At 36.3% G+C, this 20185-nt stretch overlaps 1 long non-coding RNA gene across 1 annotated transcript; it reads right to left on the reverse strand.

Annotated features, from left to right (window-relative positions):
• Positions 1-15067: 15067 nt before the first annotated feature.
• LOC130590068 (uncharacterized) lies at positions 15068-19847 on the reverse strand. Its single transcript, XR_008967661.1, has 3 exons — positions 18771-19847; positions 17922-17986; positions 15068-15296 (listed from the first exon to the last, which is right to left on the reverse strand). It is a non-coding gene; the product is annotated as an uncharacterized LOC130590068 (long non-coding RNA).
• Positions 19848-20185: the final 338 nt, after the last annotated feature.

The following is a 20185-nucleotide window of genomic DNA, read 5'->3' on the forward strand; positions in this document are numbered from 1 at the left end:
TCAGAAAATCTTTTTTAAAATCTTTTCCTAACAAACTTAAACTAAATTCCTAAAATAGTGGATCTTAGTCAAAATATCCCTAAATACTCTAACAACTATATTTGGCACAGATTTCACTTAGGCGCACAATATTAGAGTCACTTAGGAGTTCCTAAGTCTTGTTCCCTTATCTTTAAGTCTTGTTCCCTAACCTTGTTCCTATAGTGCCATGTCTGTTCCTTTCATGGGAACAGAACCAAGTTCCTTTGAGAATTCACCACGAACTTAATTAAGCTTTTACTCAACCTTAGCAAGAAGATTAATAAATACCCTGATGTATTCTAATCTACATTCCATGCTTGATTCTTCATCTCTCGAACATCTTTACTTCGATCTTGATTAATTCTCTGCTTTAATCTTCAATCAAAATATTCTCTTTCCTCGAGCATGAATTACCTTGCAACAACACAAATCAAATATGCTATAATGTCTTTTGTGATTAGGTCATCTTCAAAACTCAAGGGTCAACAATTTCCCCCTTTTTGAAGATGACAACAAAAGGCATATACTAAAAATAATACACATAAGTCATATAAAAATAATTTTAACAAAGTATGTAACCAAGTTAAATTAAGTATTATAGACTTGTTATTTTAGTTTGTAAAGTAGAAATATGAGAACATAATCCATGACAAAAAAAAAATTTACTCTGATTGCCTTTATCTTTCCCCCTTTGGCATCTTCAAAAAACATTAATTCACGATTTCAAAAAGATGAATATTATTCACTAAACACATCACACCACCAAACTTGTGAGAAATAAGTTGCTTAGTATAAGCAAATAAAGCATTCAACTCTCAAAAACCGCAATCCAAGAATATTTGCCATTCATTTAGACGCACACATGCAAAAAGATCAAACTTAGAATTATCAAATTAATAAGTTCCATTGTAGCATGATTAAAGGAGAAGGATAGAAAAGACAAATATTAATCAAAGTTCATGTTCCCACACACAAAAAAACAAACTAAACTAGAAAAGGTTTATGATTTAGGAGAGGGAGGTTGCTCGACTTCTTCCACCACATCATGAAGCTTAGCCATCACTTCTTGATGATTTTCGGCCAATGTATCATTTCCCTTGAGCACAATGTCTTCCAACTTCAACAACCTAGAGTTCATTGCTTGAAGGGAGGAAGAAAGTTCACCAAGCCGAGCCATGATCTCTTGTTGTCCGTCCAAGGCTTTGTCAACTTTGTGCATTACCCCTTTTACCAACCCATTTAAATCCTTAGCTTCCGTAGCAAACTCCATCATTGCTTCCGAATGACTCATAACCAAGGAGAACAAAGAATCCAATCTTCTAGCATGAGCTAGAGTATATGTAGAACCAATGGTAGGATTTTGAGAAGACGAGGGAGCATTTTGAGAAGGATTGGGTGCAGCTGTTTGTTCCTTAGGTTTGGGAACAGCAGGTTGTTCCTCTGGAATGGGAACATCATCTGTTTTCTTAGCTTTAGGAGCAGAACAGGAGGGTTTTGAGGTAGAGGGAGGGATAGGATCATTTTGTTGTGCTAGGGTAGATGGTGAGGCATATTTTTGTGGAGATGAAGGAAAAGGAGGATTGGTTTCCTTAGGAACAGGAGTCGGTTCCCTAGAAGGAGGTAGATTGGATTCATAATCTTCCCTATCAATCACCCTAACTTCATCTTCCTCAAAACTTTCATCTGCATCAAGCAAAGGAAAATTAAGCACTTTCATGTTCTGAACTCTTTGACTAGCTCTAGTGCTTTTGGCAACCGGTTTCACCACCTCTTCAACCACCTTCTTCCCTTTCTTCTTAGCTTCTTCCTTTTCTTTTTCGATTTTCTTTTCTTTTTCATTTTTCTTTTCTTTTTCTTTTTCCACCTTTTCATTTTTCTTCTCTTCAACTTCTTTTTCTTCTTCTTCTTCCACTTCATCATCCACATCATCATCATCAAGGTTAGCCCTTCCCTTGATTACTTCTCCATTCACAACACAAACATTCAAGTTATTCAAGGCACGCACATTCAACATATTTCCCGTAGATACTCCAATGGTTTGAGTTCCCGAAATTTTCACATTGAACTTAAGTAAGATTTCGGTTACTAAAGCCCCATAGCCAACAACAAAACCATTCTCAATACAATGACTCATGTGTTGAATCATTAAAGAGGGAAAGTTTATGTGCTTATGAGAGGCTAAACAATGAATATAAATCAAGTCCAACATGCTAACTTGAGCACGTTTAGAGAGCGAGGCAACAAGGCTTTCTTTAGGATGTCAAATAAAATTTTATGGTAGGGAGAAAGAAGATTATGATCAAGAAATGTTTTTCCCTTTTGACCACCATATTTAACAATCAACTGATCAAAAGAGATATTCGAAAATGGATAGGATCCACGTTGCTTCTTGAAATAAACATCAGTTCCTCTCACGGGAACACCAAGCAATTTACCCAAAATTTTAGCATTAAAATCTATTTGAGTTCCCTTTACCAAAGTGGAACAATTTTCTTCTTCATCCATGGAAAAGTTTTCACAAAAATTCATCCATTAATTTAGGAATGAAACTATTTCCATAACAATTCACAAAGAGATGCTCCCACCCTTGAAACTTGATCATATTGAGCAATTGACGAAAATTTACTCTTTTACACCAAGAAACATCAATAAAAAGTCCATGAACATACCTAGATGCCGTGGGATTTTTTCGAGCAACTCTTGTTGTTCCTCTCTCGGGAACATCTAATTCCCACTCACTTGTTGCATGTGTTTCTTCAACCTCCATTTCAACCGTTTCTTCCATTTTCTTCCTTTTTCTTAGAATCCTAGATGATGAATTGGGAGAAATATCCATGGGTGTAGGTGATTCAATTTTAGTGGAGGAAGGAGAGGGTTTTTCGGCTTTGTGGGAGGAGAGAGAGTGAGAAGTGTGTTTTAGATTCATATTTTGTGGAGTTATTTTCAGTTTTATGAGAAGGAAAGTAAAGAAGTTTTGTTTTGGTTTAAGGAAAGAATAAAATAAATATAAAACCGTGTATAGTACACGTTTTTTGAAAAAATTTCTTCTATCTAATTTGAAAAAAATATCTTCAACTAATTTGAGAGATATAAAGGAAAAAATCAGATTTTTAGGAAATAAAATCTGAACAGAATATTTTTAGGATTTTTGATTTTTTTAAAAAAATTGAACACGCTGGGAACAACATTTGGGAACAATGAATGGACACAACGAAATTTTGCTACTTTGGAACACCATTAATTCTTTTAATCCTTTGTCATCACTTAAGGCATAGAATTGTCTTATGAACAATAAGGGGAATATTATTGGACGTTGGTGAGCAGTTTTCAGACATTTTTACTTATACACATGTAATAATCATATTAGGATTGTGATGTATTTAGGCAAATAAAACATCGAATATGCACATCCACACATAATGCCAAAGAATTAACACAAAGGGGACGATTGTAGCAATCATTTCAACTTGATTAAGCCAAGTTCAAGTCTCAACTTCTCAAACCTATCTCTATTTAAGGGTTTGTCAAAATTCTGCAATTTGACGTTCAGTCTCACAGAATTCCATTTTAATAAGACCCTTTTCAACATTATCTTTCAGAAAGTGATGCCTAATATGGATGTGTTTGACTCTTGAATGATGCACGGGATCTTTAGAAATACTAATAGCACTAGTATTATCACAATAGATGGGAACACATTCAAAGTAAATTCCATAGTCACGTAGTTGTTGTTTTATCCATAGCATTTGGGAACAACATGCTGCTGCTGCAACATATTCAGCCTCAGCTGTAGATAAAGCAACTGTGTTTTGCTTCTTGGTGCTCCAAGAAACTAAACTATGACTAAGGAACTGAACCATACCTGATGTACTCTTTTTTTATTGACCAGATCTCCTGGATAGTCAGCATCCGCAAATCCTTTAATTCAAAGGTATCACTTCTCGAATAGAATAGGCTTAAATCATCTGTTCCCTTGAGGTATCTTAGGATTCTCTTCACAGCTGTGAGATGAGATTCCTTTGGATTGGCTTGAAACCTTGCACATAACCCTACACTGAAAGCAATATCAGGACGACTTGCAGTTAGATATAGTAATGAGCCAATCATACCTCGATACTTGGTTTGATCCACACTTATTCCTATAGAATCTTCATCCAATCTGGTTGAAATTCCCATAGGTGTATGATTTACTTTGGATGCTTCCAAACCATACTTTTTCAATAGTTCCTTTATGTACTTTTGTTGATGGATGTAGATTCCTTCTTCTGTTTGCTTGATTTGCAACCCCAAGAAGAAGTTGAGCTCACCCATCATACTCATTTCAAATTCTTTACTCATGAGATTAGCAAAGTCCTTGCACAAAGATTCATTAGTGGCACCAAATATAATATCATCAACATATATTTGAACAACTAATAAATGTTTTCCTTTTGATTTTAAAAACAAGGTTCGATCCAATTTTCCTCTTTTAAACTCATTTTCAAGAAGGAACTTAGAAAGTCTTTCATACCATGCTCTTGGAGCTTGCTTTAACCATAAAGAGCTTTGTCAAGCTTAAAGACATGATTAGGAAATTCTTTACTTTCAAAACCTGGAGGTTGTTCTACAAATACCTCCTCATTAAGATAACCATTTAGAAAAGCACATTTTACATCCATTTGATACAATTTAAAACCATGAAGGCAGCAAATGCTATGAAAATTCTAATTGCTTCCAGTCTTGCAACTGGAGCAAAAGTTTCTTCATAATCAATGCCTTCCTGTTGATTGTATCCTTTCACAACTAACCTGGCCTTGTTTCTTATTATAGTTCCGAACTCATCTAATTTGTTTCAAACACCCACTTTAAACCAATAACCTTGTTATGTTTAGGTTTAGGTTCAAGGTGCCAAACTTTGTTTCTTTCAAATTGATGAAGTTCATCCTGCATAGCTACAATCCAATCAGCATCAGTGAGTGCTTCTTCATGATTCCTAGGTTCCAACATAGAAAGAAAAGCATGAAAAGCACAAAAGTTTTTCAATTGAGATCTCGTTTGAGTTCCCTTGTTTATGTCACTGATTTATGGTTCCACAGGATGGGAACATGAGTTTTCCAAGGCTTTGGTTGGAAATCCTGGATGGAAACTTGGTTTCCTTGATCATCTTCATTTCCCTGTACTTGGGAACCAGGTTCAACAATAGTGGATTCATTCACTTGCTATCATCACCTAGTTCTTCTTCTTCCTCATTGGGAACAGGAACAGGATGTTGTTCCCTTGGCTTTGTTCCCATGACTTCGTCTTCCAAAGTCTCATCAATAAGACTTAGATCTTTTGTCAATCCTATTTCGAAGTCATCTTCAACCTGTGTGCTTGCATCAAATTTATCTGTTTCATCAAAAATAACATGCACACTTTCTTCTACACACATAGACCTTTTATTATACACTCTATAAGCTTCTACTAGAAGAATATCCTAAGAATACAGCTTCTTCACTTCTAGCATCAAATTTTCCAATATTTTGTTTCCCATTATTATGAACAAAACATTTACATCCAAATGTTCTGAAATATGTAATATTGGGTTTTTTCACAAAAATAAGCTCATAGGAGTTTTATTTAATAAAGGTCTTACCATGGCTCGATTTATATAGACAAGCAGTATTCACAGCTTCTGCCAAAAGTTTTTAGGAAGACCACTAGCTATCAACATAGTCCTAGCCATTTCTTCTAGTGTCTATTCTTCTCTTTCAACAACACCATTTTGTTGAGGTGTTCTAGGGGCGAGAAATTGTGATCTAATCCGTTGTCTCTCAAGTCATCGAACTTAAAGTTCTCAAATTCTTTGCCATGGTCGGATCTAAGGTGTGGTAACTTATGACCACTCAAATTTTGAACTTTCTTTGCAAAGACAAGGAACTCATCATAAGTCTCGTCCTTGCTAGAAGAAAATACCCAAGTAAATCTAGAGAAGTCATCTACAATTACCAAAACATATTTCTTTCCACTCCTACTTTGTATCCTCATAGGTCCACATAAATCCATATGAATTAACTCTAAGGTCTTGTGGTACTTACCACATTCTTGGACTTGAAAGAGGACCTAACATGCTTACCTTTAGCGCATGCATCACAAACATGATCTAAATGAAACTTAGTAGAGGGTAAACCTAAAACTAGTTCTTTAGAACGCAGTTTGTCAAGCAAAGAAAAGCTAGCATGACCTAGACGCTTGTGCCATAAAAATGAACTATCAATCAATAACACTAAGGCATGTGAACTTGTTTTTGGGAACAAGGTTGAGATCCACAACATATGTGTTCCCTTTCTTGTTCCTTCCAAAATGATATCCTTTGTGCTATTGTTGACAATTAAACATTTTTCACTATTAAACTTCACACAGTTCCCTTTATCACAGAATTGGGAAATACTTAACAAGTTATGCTTTAATCCATCAACTAGAAAAACATTATCTATGGAATGTGACTATGTTACCTTTCTTGTTGTCACCAAAAGTCACACTTCCACCATTATAGGCTGAGAGTGAGAGAAATCTTGATTTATCTCCTGTCATATGCTTGAACAACCACTGTCTAGGTACCTGTGTTGTTCCCCTCACTCCAACCTGCAAGAAAACTAATTGTTAGAGTTAGGAACCCAATCTTTCTTGGGTTCCTTTCCTTCAGGAACAATAGATTTCTTTTTCCAAATTACTCTACTTGTTTCCAAGTTCTCATTAATGCGACCAAGTCTTTTAGGACAAGAGTTCCTAAATGACCAGTGTTCCCACAAAACATACAAACTTTATCACTTGGTAAATCAACTCTCTTTTTAGGTTTTTCAAATTTCTTTTTGTGATTAAAACCAAACCTTCGTTCGTTTTGTTTGAGGGTTCTTAATCCAGTTTGGAATAGGTAGCATTTTCTTTTCATTTCTCATTTGGTGCAGTTCCCCTACAAGTTCATTATTTTCAATTTCCAAAAATGAAACATGATTTTTCAATTCGTTTATTTCAGATTTGAAACTTTGCAAGGGAACTGACTTAATGTCAAATGAACTTACTTCAGGAACAAACTCTTTTGTTGTGATAACTCAAGACTTAACAAGTAGTTCTCATTTTTAAGATTTTCGAAATCCTCTTTTAATTTAAGATTTTTGTCAAACAACTCGAAAAATCTTTTCTCAATATCAATTCGAACACTTTTAAGCCAAGAGGTATGTTCCTTTGCTACACTTAAAGCATGTTGACATTGTTTTAGTTTAATGGTCTCATCTTTGCAATCATTTACAGCGTCAACAATAAACTCAAATAACTTTTCTTTACTTAAAGAATTAAGACGAGTTTTGATGGTGTCTAGACTTGCCTCAAGAGATTCAATCTCTTCATCAGATTCGGAATTGTCACGAGCCATAAGACAGAAGTTTGCAGTCTCCTCATTTGGTTGAGGATCATCTTCTTCTTCGAGTCAGAGTCTCCCCATGCAGCAACCATAGCTTTCTTCATGTCAGATCGAGTATAGGAGTTTTTGTATTCCTTGTTCCTATCTCTGCTTCGTTCCCTTCCTTTGCCTTTTTCTTGTTCCCATTGGGACAATCCTTGATGAAGTGCTCAGAACTGCCACACTTATGACAAACAAGTTTGTTAGAATATTTCTTATTCTTACCTTTGTAATTCCATTCTTCATGTTCCTAAACATTCTTTTGAATTTTCGGACCATGAGAGCGGATTCTTCTTCATCAGTTTCTGAGTCTTCATTTTCATCAGCTTTTAAGGCAATCGATTTTTGCTTGGACATGCTCCATTCTCATTGTCCAATTGCAACTCATGAGTCATAAGGGAACCAGCAAGTTGTTCCAAATTGAACTTAGTAAAGTCCTTAGTTTCCTGTAAAGCAGTTACCTTAGCCATCCTTAGGACCTTTCGTACCTGTTCCTCAGATGTAATCACTTTACCAAGAGATGTTAGCTCATTAATAATATTAGTAAAGCGTGTAAACATGTCTTGGATAGACTCTTTTGATTTCATTTGAAAAAGTTCATATTGGTTCATCAAAAGATCTATTTTTGATCTCTTAACTTCATTCATACCTTCATGAGTGACTTCAAGAAGATCCCAAATTTGTTTTGCGGTTTTACATCCCATGACACGATTGTGTTCATGAGGTCCAAGACCACAATGAAGCAGTTTTATAGCAAGAGCATTAATTTCCATCTTTTCGAAATCAGCTTTATCAAAATCAGATATAGATTTAGGAATTACCTCATTCTTGTCATTAGTGGTAGTGACTTCAAAATCACCTACCTCTATGACTCTCCATACCTGGTAATTGTCGGCTTTGATAAAGATCTCCATTCTGTTCTTCCAGTAAGTGTAAAACTTACCATTGAACATTGGTGGCCTCTGCGTAGAGTACCCTTCTTCCAGTTTCTCTCTAGTATTCATATTTTTCAAGATCTTGAACTCAACAGGGTTTCCTGAATATTAGAGTTCCCGCTCTGATACCAATTGTTGTATAATATGAGCACTATAAGAGGGGGGTGAATTATAGTGAGAATAAGCTATACTTTTTGCGGAATTAAAAGTAAACTTGGGAACAAACAATGGGAACACGAGAGATTTTACGAGGAAAAACTTCCTAGGCCTAGTAGGAAGAAACAACCTCGACCACAAGGGATTTTAAACAACTTTCCACTATAATAGGCCAAAACAACTCTGATTACAACCTATTACTTTTCTCTCGATTCTCAACTTAAGTCACTCAACTCAAGTTCCCAACGACAGTTCCCACAACTGACGTTTTCTCTCAAACTTCACTCGAAGTTCCTTTCTCTTTCTCTTTCTCTTTCTCTTGCTTCACTCAAAGCTTTCTCACACTTACAAGAGTTCACTCAACCCTTTTTCAAAAATACACTTTGTAAAATAATGGAAGAGTAATAAACTCGATTAATGTAAGTATGAATTCTCTTAAGGAAAAGGCACTGACACTTTAGATAACTTAAGACAAATTAACTAAGTCAGACACATTTTGCACAAATGAATTAGGCGCCTATTTATAGACAATTAAGACAAGACATGTTCTCCACTAATTAACCATTATCACATGTCTCCATGAGTTTAATTAATTAATTAAATTAAATTAATTATTCCATGTCATGTAAAGCATCCACTAATCCACTACTTCACTTCATAGAAGCAGTAACACATTACGTGGTTTTTACAAAACTTGGAGATAATTAAACTTATTTAAATTAATTACTTGGAGGATAATTAACTAAGCCACTAAATCCACTAACTACATAAACGTGTAGCAGTAGGTTTAGGCGTGCAATCTAGTTTTTAGGAAATAAATAAATTAAATCTTTTAGCTAGTTTTTAGGAAAAATATCTTTTATAAAACCGGAAATAACAGTTTTATAATTAAAAAATCGAAACATTTAAAAACCGGAAATATTAAATTTTCGAAAACTAAATCTTTTAAATAAAATATAAAGATAAAAGATAAATATTAAAAAGATAATATTTGAAAATCAGTAATTTAAAATCAGAAAATCTTTTTAAAATCTTTTCCTAACAAACTTAAACTAAATTCCTAAAATAGTGGATCTTAGTCAAAATATCCCTAAAACTCTAACAACTATATTGGGCACATATTTCACTTAGGCACACAATATTAGAGTCACTTAGGAGTTCCTAAATTAGTTTTAAGTCTTGTTCCCTAATCTTTAAGTCTTGTTCCCTACCCTTGTTCCTATAGTGTCAAGTCTGTTCCTTTCATGGGAACAGAACCAAGTTCCTTTGAGAATTCACCACGAACTTAATTAATCTTTTACTCAACCTTAACAAGAAGATTAATAAATACCCTAATGTATTCTAATCTTCATTCCATGCTTGATTCTTCATCTCTCGAACATCTTTACTTCGATCTTGATTAATTCTCCGTTTAATCTTCAATCAAAATATTCTCTTTGCTCGAGCATGAATTACCTTGCAACAACACAAATAAAATATGCTATGTCTTTTGTGATTAGGTCATCTTCAAAACTCAAGGGTCAACAGATTTGTTATGCAATAGAGGTGAGGGAGTGCGATTTATAAGATGAGCAGCAGTTAGGACACTTTCCCCAATGAAATGGATAGGAAAGTTTCCTTGAAAAAGTAAGGCCCTACTCACATTTAAAATATGTTGATGCTTGCGTTCAACTTTACCATTTTGTTGAGGGGTTGTCGTACAAGAGGTTTGAAAAAATGCCAGTAGCAGTGAAACAATCATGAAGACAGTTAAATTCTGTGCCATTATCACTTCGAACATTTTAATGGTAGAAGAAAATTGACGATCAACCATGGTAACAAAATTCATGAACATAGGAAAAACTTCGGTCTTATCTTCCATTAAATATATCCAAACAGCTCTAGAGAATCATCTACAGTAGTTAAAAATAACGAGCACTACAAGAAGACAAATGCTTGTAAGGGCCCCATAAATCACAATGTATTTTCTCAAATATGCGAGAAGCTTTATTACTGTTAATAGGAAACTTATCTCTAGGATCTTTAGCACGAAAACAAATTTCACAATTATGATCGAAACTACCCGTATGACCACATAAGGGGGGAATTAGTAAAGCAACATGACCCATACGACGATGCCATAACTCGAAGTCGGAAACAACAGTATGAGCAGAAACATGAGAAGCAACATGACCGCTGCCATCGAAGTAGTAAAGTCCATCCTTTCTACGTCTCGTTCCAATCAGGTCCTTTAGTGGGTCCTATATAGCACAGATAGATGAAGAAACTGAACAATACAATGTAAATCATTAGTGAGTTGAGAAATAGAAAGTAAATTGCAACCAAATTTTGGTACCAACAGGTTATTAGAGAGAGTGATAGTGGGAGAGAGGCACACAAAACCCTTTTTGATAGCGATTGGGGAATCACTGTTAGGAAGACCAACGGGACAAGGATCGATATCAATTAATTCAGAAACCCAAGATGAGTCATCTATAACATGATGAGTAGCACCTGTATCAATAATCCAAGACTAGGAATCAAACATACCATTAAGTCGTTTAGGGGGCAATTAAGCATTGCCAAGAATTCCAGCAAGGCCTTCCACTAATCAGTCGTGAATAGAATGGAGGGAGAGTTCGAAGAAGCTGAAACGGGCAGAGAGGCGACATCATTGGACTTGGGTGGGCCTCGGCCACGGCCTATGGAGGCTCGGCCACCAAGCGGCTGTCGAGAGGAATTGGGCCCAGAATCTGGGTAGCTCACAAGCTCATAATATGTAGTAATCTCGTGGCCCGTTTTATTGCAGTTAGAACAGAGAAGTTTGCCACGACAAACCGAGGCATCGTGGCCCGATTTGTGGCACTATGAGCACAGCGGACGTTCGGCTGGGCCGCATGAACGTGTGGAGTCGGTGCGAGCCACAAAACCAAGGACGTCACTGGGCTGGGCCGACGCAGACTTAGCAAGACGAACCTTCTCATCTTGCGATACGAGTTGGTAAGCTCGGTCGAAGAAATTAAGGGAGTGGTTCAGTAGATAATATTTGCGTATAAAGTTGGGAATAATATTTAGAATTTAATACTATTAAAAGATCATGCAACTTTTCAGTTTCACGATGATGTTCATGAGTGGGGCCAGCAGTACAATGAGAACAACAAGTGTAATATATTAAGGGAAGATGATGAAACAATTCCTCCCACAAAGCATTCAGTTTGCCATAATAAACAGAAACTGGCATAGATTTAGGTTGTTCACATCTGGCAATCGAAGAACGAAGTTGTTGAATGCGGGGGCCATTAATGGTAGCAAAACGAATTTTTAAGTGATCCCAAAGTCATTTTGCATCCCTAAATTTTGTTAATGTACCTTTAACCTCGGCATTGATAGTGTTCATTATCCATGAGTCTAGCATGACATTGATAGTAGTCCACTCAGAAAAACTGAAGGGCTGCTCGGCAGCGATGATTATGCCGTCAAAAAAACCAAACTTGCGTCGTGCTTCGAGCTCGAGTTGGATATCAGCTACCCATTCATCATAGTTGTCGGTTTTGAGTCTCGTGGGGGTAATAAAGTCACTGGGTCTGTTGCCGATACCCAAGTAGAAGGGTGATGTGATGTTAAGGTGTGGTGGTTGTGATGGAGGAGGGGGTGGGGGCGGTGTAGCATTGTCACCGTCGCCTGCCATGGTGATGTCAGGAAAAAATTATCGGTGTTGGATAATGTTGATGAAACCAAACACCGGAGACTTTGCCTCTTTTCACTCCTCTCTTCGGTAAGAGAGAGAAAACGTTGAGGTTGTTTTTGCGTCGTTTACGACGTTGTTGTCGTCCAGAGACGATAAAAGCAACGAGAAGAGGCTAATGGCGACTTTTGCTGGTCTGCGAGAGGGGTAGTAGAGAAAGAAATGACGTCGTCTTCTTCGGAAGATGTTGTTGTTTTTGTTGAAGAAGGTGGTGTGAATTGGTCGAAAAGTGAGGTGATACTACAAAGAGCCGGAGAAGAGTATTAGTGTTAGTGATGTAGGAACTTCTGCTGGAGTTGCTGCTATCTTCAAAGACAGAAAAATATTGATTTGAGCAAGACGATGATCGTAGTTATGGAAGGTATGTCAAAAACTTTCCTACTGGCCAAAGTAATAATGACCAAAAGCATGGGAAGCTTCAAAAGCTGAAAACTTTGTCAAGTGAAGATGGGTTGACGTGAAAAAAATTGTTTAGTTTAGGTTGGCTTTGATACCATGAAAAATTATGATTGAAGGTAAATTAAGTTGTGTATTATTAATGCGAAACAAAGAATATATATAGTACAAGGATAAAACCTAAACCAAATAGAAAGATAAATACTAAACGAAGTAGATAACTAAATCCTAATCATAAATAAACTAGGTTATTGAGAGTCCTACATACGATATATTACTTACAGTTTTCAATCAACAATCAATGGATCGTGTTGTCTAGCAAGGCGGCGGCACGTCACATGGGTGGCGAGGATAGCAGACGAGCAAAGAAAGGAGAGCAGCAAGAAGAGGGAGGGGTCGAATGGGTAGTAACGTAGGGGAGGGAGGAGAAAAGGAGGTGGTGCTGGCGGTCATCAGTGGTTGTCTGGTGGTGGCATGTCCGACGCGCAGACATGTCGTGGTAGTGGTCATAGGGTGGCCGAAAAACAATGGGGTGGGCTGTTGAAGGTTGTATAATTTTCAGTACTTTAGAAGGACATAAATAGTGAATTTAACATGTTATTTAAAGTAATTTTAGGAAGAAAACTTCATTAAACTAATGGAGGCTTAATGGTGAAGTATACTTGAAGATCAAGGCCTTCTAGAAGCCTTGGGGAGTAAGAACATGGAGTTTGAGGAACAAGATGAATTATGTGGATGGTAATTTTCCTGTTTTTAGAAATTTTCTTATTCTTTTCTATTACCAAAATTAGTTTGTTTTTCCTATTTTATTATATTATACAGCCATACTAACTTAGCTTATTTTACCTAATACTTGATTTTATTTTATTTGAAATATAATAGAGAAGTGATTAAATTAATAAATTAATTTTAAATAATTTATTAAGCTAATTATTAATGCTAATGAATTGAAGTTTAAATTTTCGGAATATTATAAAGATCTTATGGTAACTTGTTGGCCTAATGCAAATCAGTGTTGCTGCATGTAATATAGCATGTCCCCAAGCGTTGACTGGGAGTTTAGTCTTCATAAGTAATGGTCTAGCAATTAATTGAAGATGTATAATTAATTACTCTACAAGACCGTTTTGTGTCTGAACATATGCTACAGGATGTTCAACATTTATCCCAATTGACATGCAATAATCATCAAATGCTTGAGAACTAAATTCACCAGCATTGTCAAGATGAATAGTCTTGATAGGAGTATCTAGAAAATGGGTGCGTAATTTTATCATTTGAGCAAGTAATCTCGCAAACGCTAGGTTGTGAGTTGATAACAAAGATACATGTGACCATCTAGTCGATGCATCCATTAAAACCATAAACGATTTTATCACCATATACCCTGCCAATTTTTTTTAACCATATACCCTTTCAACTATTAAAATTCACCATATACCCCCCACCTTTCCCAAAATACTTTGACTTATCCTTTTGACTAACGGTGTTAGACTTCCGTTAGTCATTAACCCCTAATCCTATCTCTAACCTTAATTACTAACCCAAACCCTAACTCTAACCCAATTCTAATACCCGAACCCTAACCACCCCTCCCCCACCCTTTACCCCACTACACCACCACCCCCTCCCCTTCTCCCGCTGACCCTATTTTCTACTCTCTCTCTCTCTTCTCTCGAGCTACTGCTTGTACCACCACGACGCCTGAACCCTTCGGATCACAAAAGCACCACCCTCTACTTGCCTCTACCAGCCGGTATACACACGCGCCACCTTCGCCATTGCTCGCAAACCTCTTCTTTTCCCTCTCGCTTATTCTATCTCATGTCGCGGCTCTCTCCTCCTCTTTGTTGCGCGTTGCTCGCGCCGTTTTAGAGTTGTCTACGCCACCTTCGATTAGGGTTAGAGGGGGATGTACAACTCTTTCCTCCCCTCTGCTTCGCGTTGCTCGCGCTTTCTGCCGCTGTCTGTCAAAGGCATGAGGACGGGGTGCACAACTAAAGGTGGGGAGGGGAGGGGGTTCGCAAAATCAGTTGGGGAGGGGAGGGGTTCACGACAGCAAGGGAAGGGGAAGGGGGATCAGCGGGCGAAGGGGAGGGGAGGGGGTTCACGACAGCAAGGGAAGGGGAAGGGGGATCAGCGGGCGAAGGGGAGGGGCCGGTGGTGGTGACAAGGTGGTGGTGAGGGGGTGGTGGTGTAGTGGGGGTAAGGGGTGTGGGAGGGGTGGTTAAGGTTAGGGTTAGGGTTAATTTATTAGTTTAGGGTTAATGTTAGTGGTAAGTTTAGATTAGTTTATTAGGGTTAGAAGGGGATCAGGGGTTAATGACTAATAGAGTTTGACTCCGTTACCCATTAAGGGTAATTGGATGTATTTTTAAAAGTGGGGGGTATATAGTGAATTTCAAAATTTGAAGGTGTAACGCCCCGACAAATTTACATAACCTTAATCGTCAGCGGAAGCATAACTTAATCCTGTGGATTATGGCCCACAAATAAAATAGTAGCCTAAAATTTAAAATTCACTATACAATTACTCATCGCAAGATAATACTTGTTTATCCATTATACAAAGTATCTTAAAACCTCATGAATCATACATAATCTCCATAACGCAATATAATAGTGATCCACAACTGTTCTCCCATACCTAAAACATAAAACAAAACATCATGAGCCGAGGCTCAGTAACATACTACTCTAACATCGTAAATTCATTTCACATCATTTTATTTAAAAACAGGGAGAATAGAATAAGTAAAACATTTCACAAACATATCATAGTAGGTTACATTATCTTCTTTATCATGTTCATCATCATATATCTTTTACTTTGGTAACCTGGCTAGTACATCATAACATAGGGGACGTCTCCCATCATATAACAGTCAGGCGGTCACATCATAGGTGACACTTGCGGTGCCCGTATCATTTAAACCGTCAGGCGGTCACAACATAGGTGACACTTGCGGTGCCCGTATCATAAAACAGTCAGGTGGTCACTGTTGACCCAATATGGTTTTGATGATGACAAACTAAAGTAATTTAACTAACAAAGTTTATGAGTTTTATGTGTGCAAGAATCATTGTAAAAGGTTGTGCCTATAGCATTGAGAATGCTTGTTATGAAAGATGTGCGAGGTGCATTGTTCCTATGGATAAAGAGAATACTACAATCAAGGTTGAAGTGAAGAGGCTTGACTTGAAGATTGAAGTGAAGATATTCAAAGGAACAACTATCCTAACATGAAGGAAGCTGAGAATGCATGAGTTTGTATTTAAGTTTCTAAATGTAAAAAGGGAACAAGATCCGGAAAGGTAGGAAACTTGAGTTATAAAGTTGGAAAGATGGTTTAGAGTCTCTGGTTAAGTTCCTAGGTTTAATGAGTCTAAATGGTAACAAGGTTGTGTCGATTTCTATTAATCAAGTCAAGGAGTTCCTGTTATGTTCCTATGTTGGGAACAGATGTTGGTACAGTTTGGGAACACGGGTTGGGAAACAGACCTAAAAGCGTCCTATGTTGTGCGCCTAACATACATGAAGCGCTTAACTGATTTTATTAGGAGTCCTAGCTTAGTTTGACTAGATCCACTAATTTAGGGATTAGTTAGGAGTTTGTTAGGAAAAGATTTTAAAATGATTTTCTGTTTTGAAAAGGATAATATCTTATTTTAAAATCTTATCTTTTTATTCTAAGTAAAATCTTATCTTTTGAAAAGATTTTCTTTTTAAATAAAATCTGATTTTTCGGTTTTTATTTAAATATTTTAAAAAGATATTTTTTTCTTAAATCATTTATTTTCAAATAGTTTAATTATTCCCCAAGTTTTTAAAACCACGTAAAGTTTACTGTTAAACGTTTTATTATTTGTTTTAGTGGGTTTAGTGGGCTTGCTTATTATTTCCCAAGTATTAATTAATTTATATGGTTTAATTACTCCCCAAGCAAACTAATATCACGTTTAAGCACGTTTACTGTTTGTGGAGTAATGTGCTATATTATTTTATTAAAGCCTTAATTTATTTAATTAGTTTAATTAGGCTTCAAGTTTTTAAACCACGTTATACTTTACTGCTTCTCCTATTAAGTTAAGTAGTGGGTTAGTGGTTATTTAATTTTCAAGTACAGTTAAATAAAAACTAATTAATTAATTAAGTTATGGATATCATGGGGTTAGTGGGTTAATTAGTGGTAAGTTATTTCATGACTACTTATGTTATAAATAGGCGCTTAATCTAAAGTTTAATGTGTCGGACTTTAAGTTATTATTACATAAAGTGTCAAACTTTAGTAGTCCTTCCATAGTGTGTCTGACTTTGATTTTAATTGGGTTTCACTAAGATAAAGTCAGTACCGTCATTCCTTCAATATACTCTTGTGTTCCTTACGTATTTCCTACTTATTCTCTTATTGTTTTTATCGTTTGTAATCTTGGTTTTTGGGGTAAGGGGATTTTGAGTGAAATCCTGTATTGAGAAAAGCTTTGAGTAAAGCAAGAGAAAGTAAGGGAAGAAACTTGAGTGAGTTTCATTGTAAGTGTGAGAAGCTTTGAGTGAAGCAAGAGAAAGAGAAAGAGAAAGGAACTTCGAGTGAAGTTTGAGAGGATCGTCAGTTGTGGCAACTGTCGTTGGGAACTTGAGTTTAGTAACTTAAGTTGTGGCTCAAGAGAAAAGTAATAGGATTGTAAACAGAGTTGTTTTGGCTTATTATAGTGGAAAGTATTGAGTCAAAATCCCTTGTGGTCGAGGTTGTTTTTTCCTATTAGGCCTAGGAAGTTTTTCCTCGCTAAAATCTCTTGTGTATTTCTCTTGTTCCTTTCGTTGTTTTATAATTCCGCAAAAAAAAAAAAAACGTATATTTGTCACACTATAATTCACCCCCCTCTTATAGTGTTCCCTTAGAAGTCAAGAGTCACAACATAGGTGACACTTGCGGTGCCCGTATAAAACAGTCAGGTGGTCACAACATAGGTGACACTTGCGGTGCCCGTATCATACTGCCAAGAACCATCTTTCACTGTACTTTATCATGTTTCGTCTCTTTTTACATAGTATAATTACATTACATCATTGTAATCATAATCATGAAACATCATTAAAATCATAGTGGCATCATACTCATATTTTCATAAACATCAAAATCATTTCATATCATCGAAAATCATCATATTCATAAAACCTTTCATATCTCACAACCCATACATCAACAACATAGTGTGAAATACCATAAAACATCATTCGAAAGGGATTGTGGGTGTTAGCAATAGACGTTACCTGAATTCCTGCTTACCAACCATGATAGCCGGGGGAGGCTTGTAATATCCTTTATCTTCTTTAATCTATTCAAGAATAATTTTATTAATGAACGTTTCGTTATTTAGCTTTTAAGCCTAAATATTAGTTAACGCTTATTAAGGTCATAGCGATCATTATAACGTCGTAAAGGTCTCTTTAAAGGTCATTATTTCTTAATCGTTAATAACTTTTTAATTAAGGTGACTCTTCAATCAACTAACTAGGTGAAATAACTCCCTTAGTTATACTTTTAGAATTATCTAAACTTCGTACTTAAAGTTATATTACATAACCTATAACCATTCGAAAAATATATTATTGTTCGAGTTCATAGTTAAGCACCAATTAGTCGTCCATTAATAAGCTATAATAGGGCCATTAACATTATTTTAATCACTTAAAACTATTAAGTCAAGCTATATTGTTATTATAAGTGAACTTAAGTATTAATGAAATAATAATAACTTAAACTGATATCATAAATAATAAGCTTATTGGATTTTTATTTAGTTTCAAACAACTCAACTTTATTTAGTAATCATGAAAAATAGCGCAATACTAGATTTTAGGAAATAAGTTGGGTGATTATATTTAGCGAATTTGGTTTTAAGCGCAATAATTATGTTTAATTAATATACTAATCTATCATGATCTAACAGGACACTAAATCAGTTTCAGTTAGTCTACATTGGTTTAATTCAACATTATGCAAATCTACCTTTAGCCTAATAAGTGGTAGTGACAAAACAACTAGTTTAATTACTTAAATCAGGTTTTTAGGCCCAACACTAATTAATACATCAATAGCCTAATAAGTGGTAGTGGTACCTCTGCTCATTGAGCAGGGAAGGCAACGAAAATTCCGGCAGGGGATAGGACGCCGACTCCAGTGAACGGCGAGCAGCAGCACTCTCCGGCGGTGGTATCGGGTGGTTCGGCGCGCGCTGGCCGTCGGCAGTGCTGCGCGTGCAGCAGCGTCGTGCGAAGAAGAAGAGGGGCGAGAGAGACAGCGCGAGGAGAGAGAGAGAATGAAGCTGCTGGCGCGGATCTCCGACAAGCTGTGCAGGCGGCCGGCGAGGTGAGGGGGCGACTAAGCGTGGCGCGAGACCGGCGTCGCCCGGTGGCCGACGGGAGTGTTTCGTGGGGGGGACCGAAACAGAAGAGAGAGTAAAAATTTGGGGGTTTCTTTTTCGATTTCTTTTAGTTACAAATTTTCCGGCGATTATTGACTGAATTTATGATTAGAGAGAGAAGAGAGGATGAAGGTTATTGTTGGTGGGTTCTTGATGTTGAATCTCCATGGCTATTTATAGTGGAGTTTGGAGGTTTTAAAATCAGTGGTTGGGAGGAAGATGGTGAAGTAAATAATCTGAATTTGTCAACTTGAAGAAGCTTTGGGTGAGGATTGGTGACAGATTTGTCTGAAGAAGAGAAGAAAGTTGTGATTGCATGAGTGACAAATGGACATGGTGGAGTGAGGAAGAAGACACCATTAATGGGGGAATTGACCATAGCTTTCTTTCTTCTTTTTTTTTCTTTTTCCTTTTTATTTTTTTTTCTCAACCAAAAATCAGAAATTTTCCCCACTAACACTTATCAACGTGACTTAGTAACAATTTGGGTGAAATGTTGACATTTTGTACTTTAAGTGAATTACAACTACATTAGCCTTTTAACTCATGAAATCGTAAATTATAAATCATCGTCACTAGTATATTAATACTTTTAAGTTGGGAATTTTTATATTCGTTTTATTATACGTTAATTAATTAGTGGAACTTTAGGTAAAATATAATTTAACTGCTCATAAGAAAATTAATTATTTACTTAAACACGTTTAAGTTTTCAGGATATTACAGAAAGGGTATATGGTGCAAAAAAAAATTATCAGGGGTATATGGTGAAAAAACGAACTAGTATATATCGAAATGGTCCACATGGGGGATGTATTGGCCAACATATATTCCCTTGTATGCGTTTTAGGAAATTAATAGATTCAAAATCTATCTTAACCGATAATGGGCGAATTATCAATTTGCCTTGTGAGCAAGCAACACATGAAAAATTATGAGAAAGAATATGTTGGCTTCTCAATGAATGTCCACAAGAACTTTCTATGATTCTTCGCATCATTATTGAACTGGGATGGCCTAACCGATCATGCCAAACTACAATGTTATTAGTAAACTTGTCTTTTACTATATCATGTGTTTCAATTGTTTAAATTTTCGTGTAGTACAAAC

The sequence above is a fragment of the Beta vulgaris genome, chromosome 9 (assembly GCF_026745355.1).
Source record: "Beta vulgaris subsp. vulgaris cultivar EL10 chromosome 9, EL10.2, whole genome shotgun sequence".
Lineage (NCBI taxonomy): Eukaryota > Viridiplantae > Streptophyta > Magnoliopsida > Caryophyllales > Amaranthaceae > Beta > Beta vulgaris.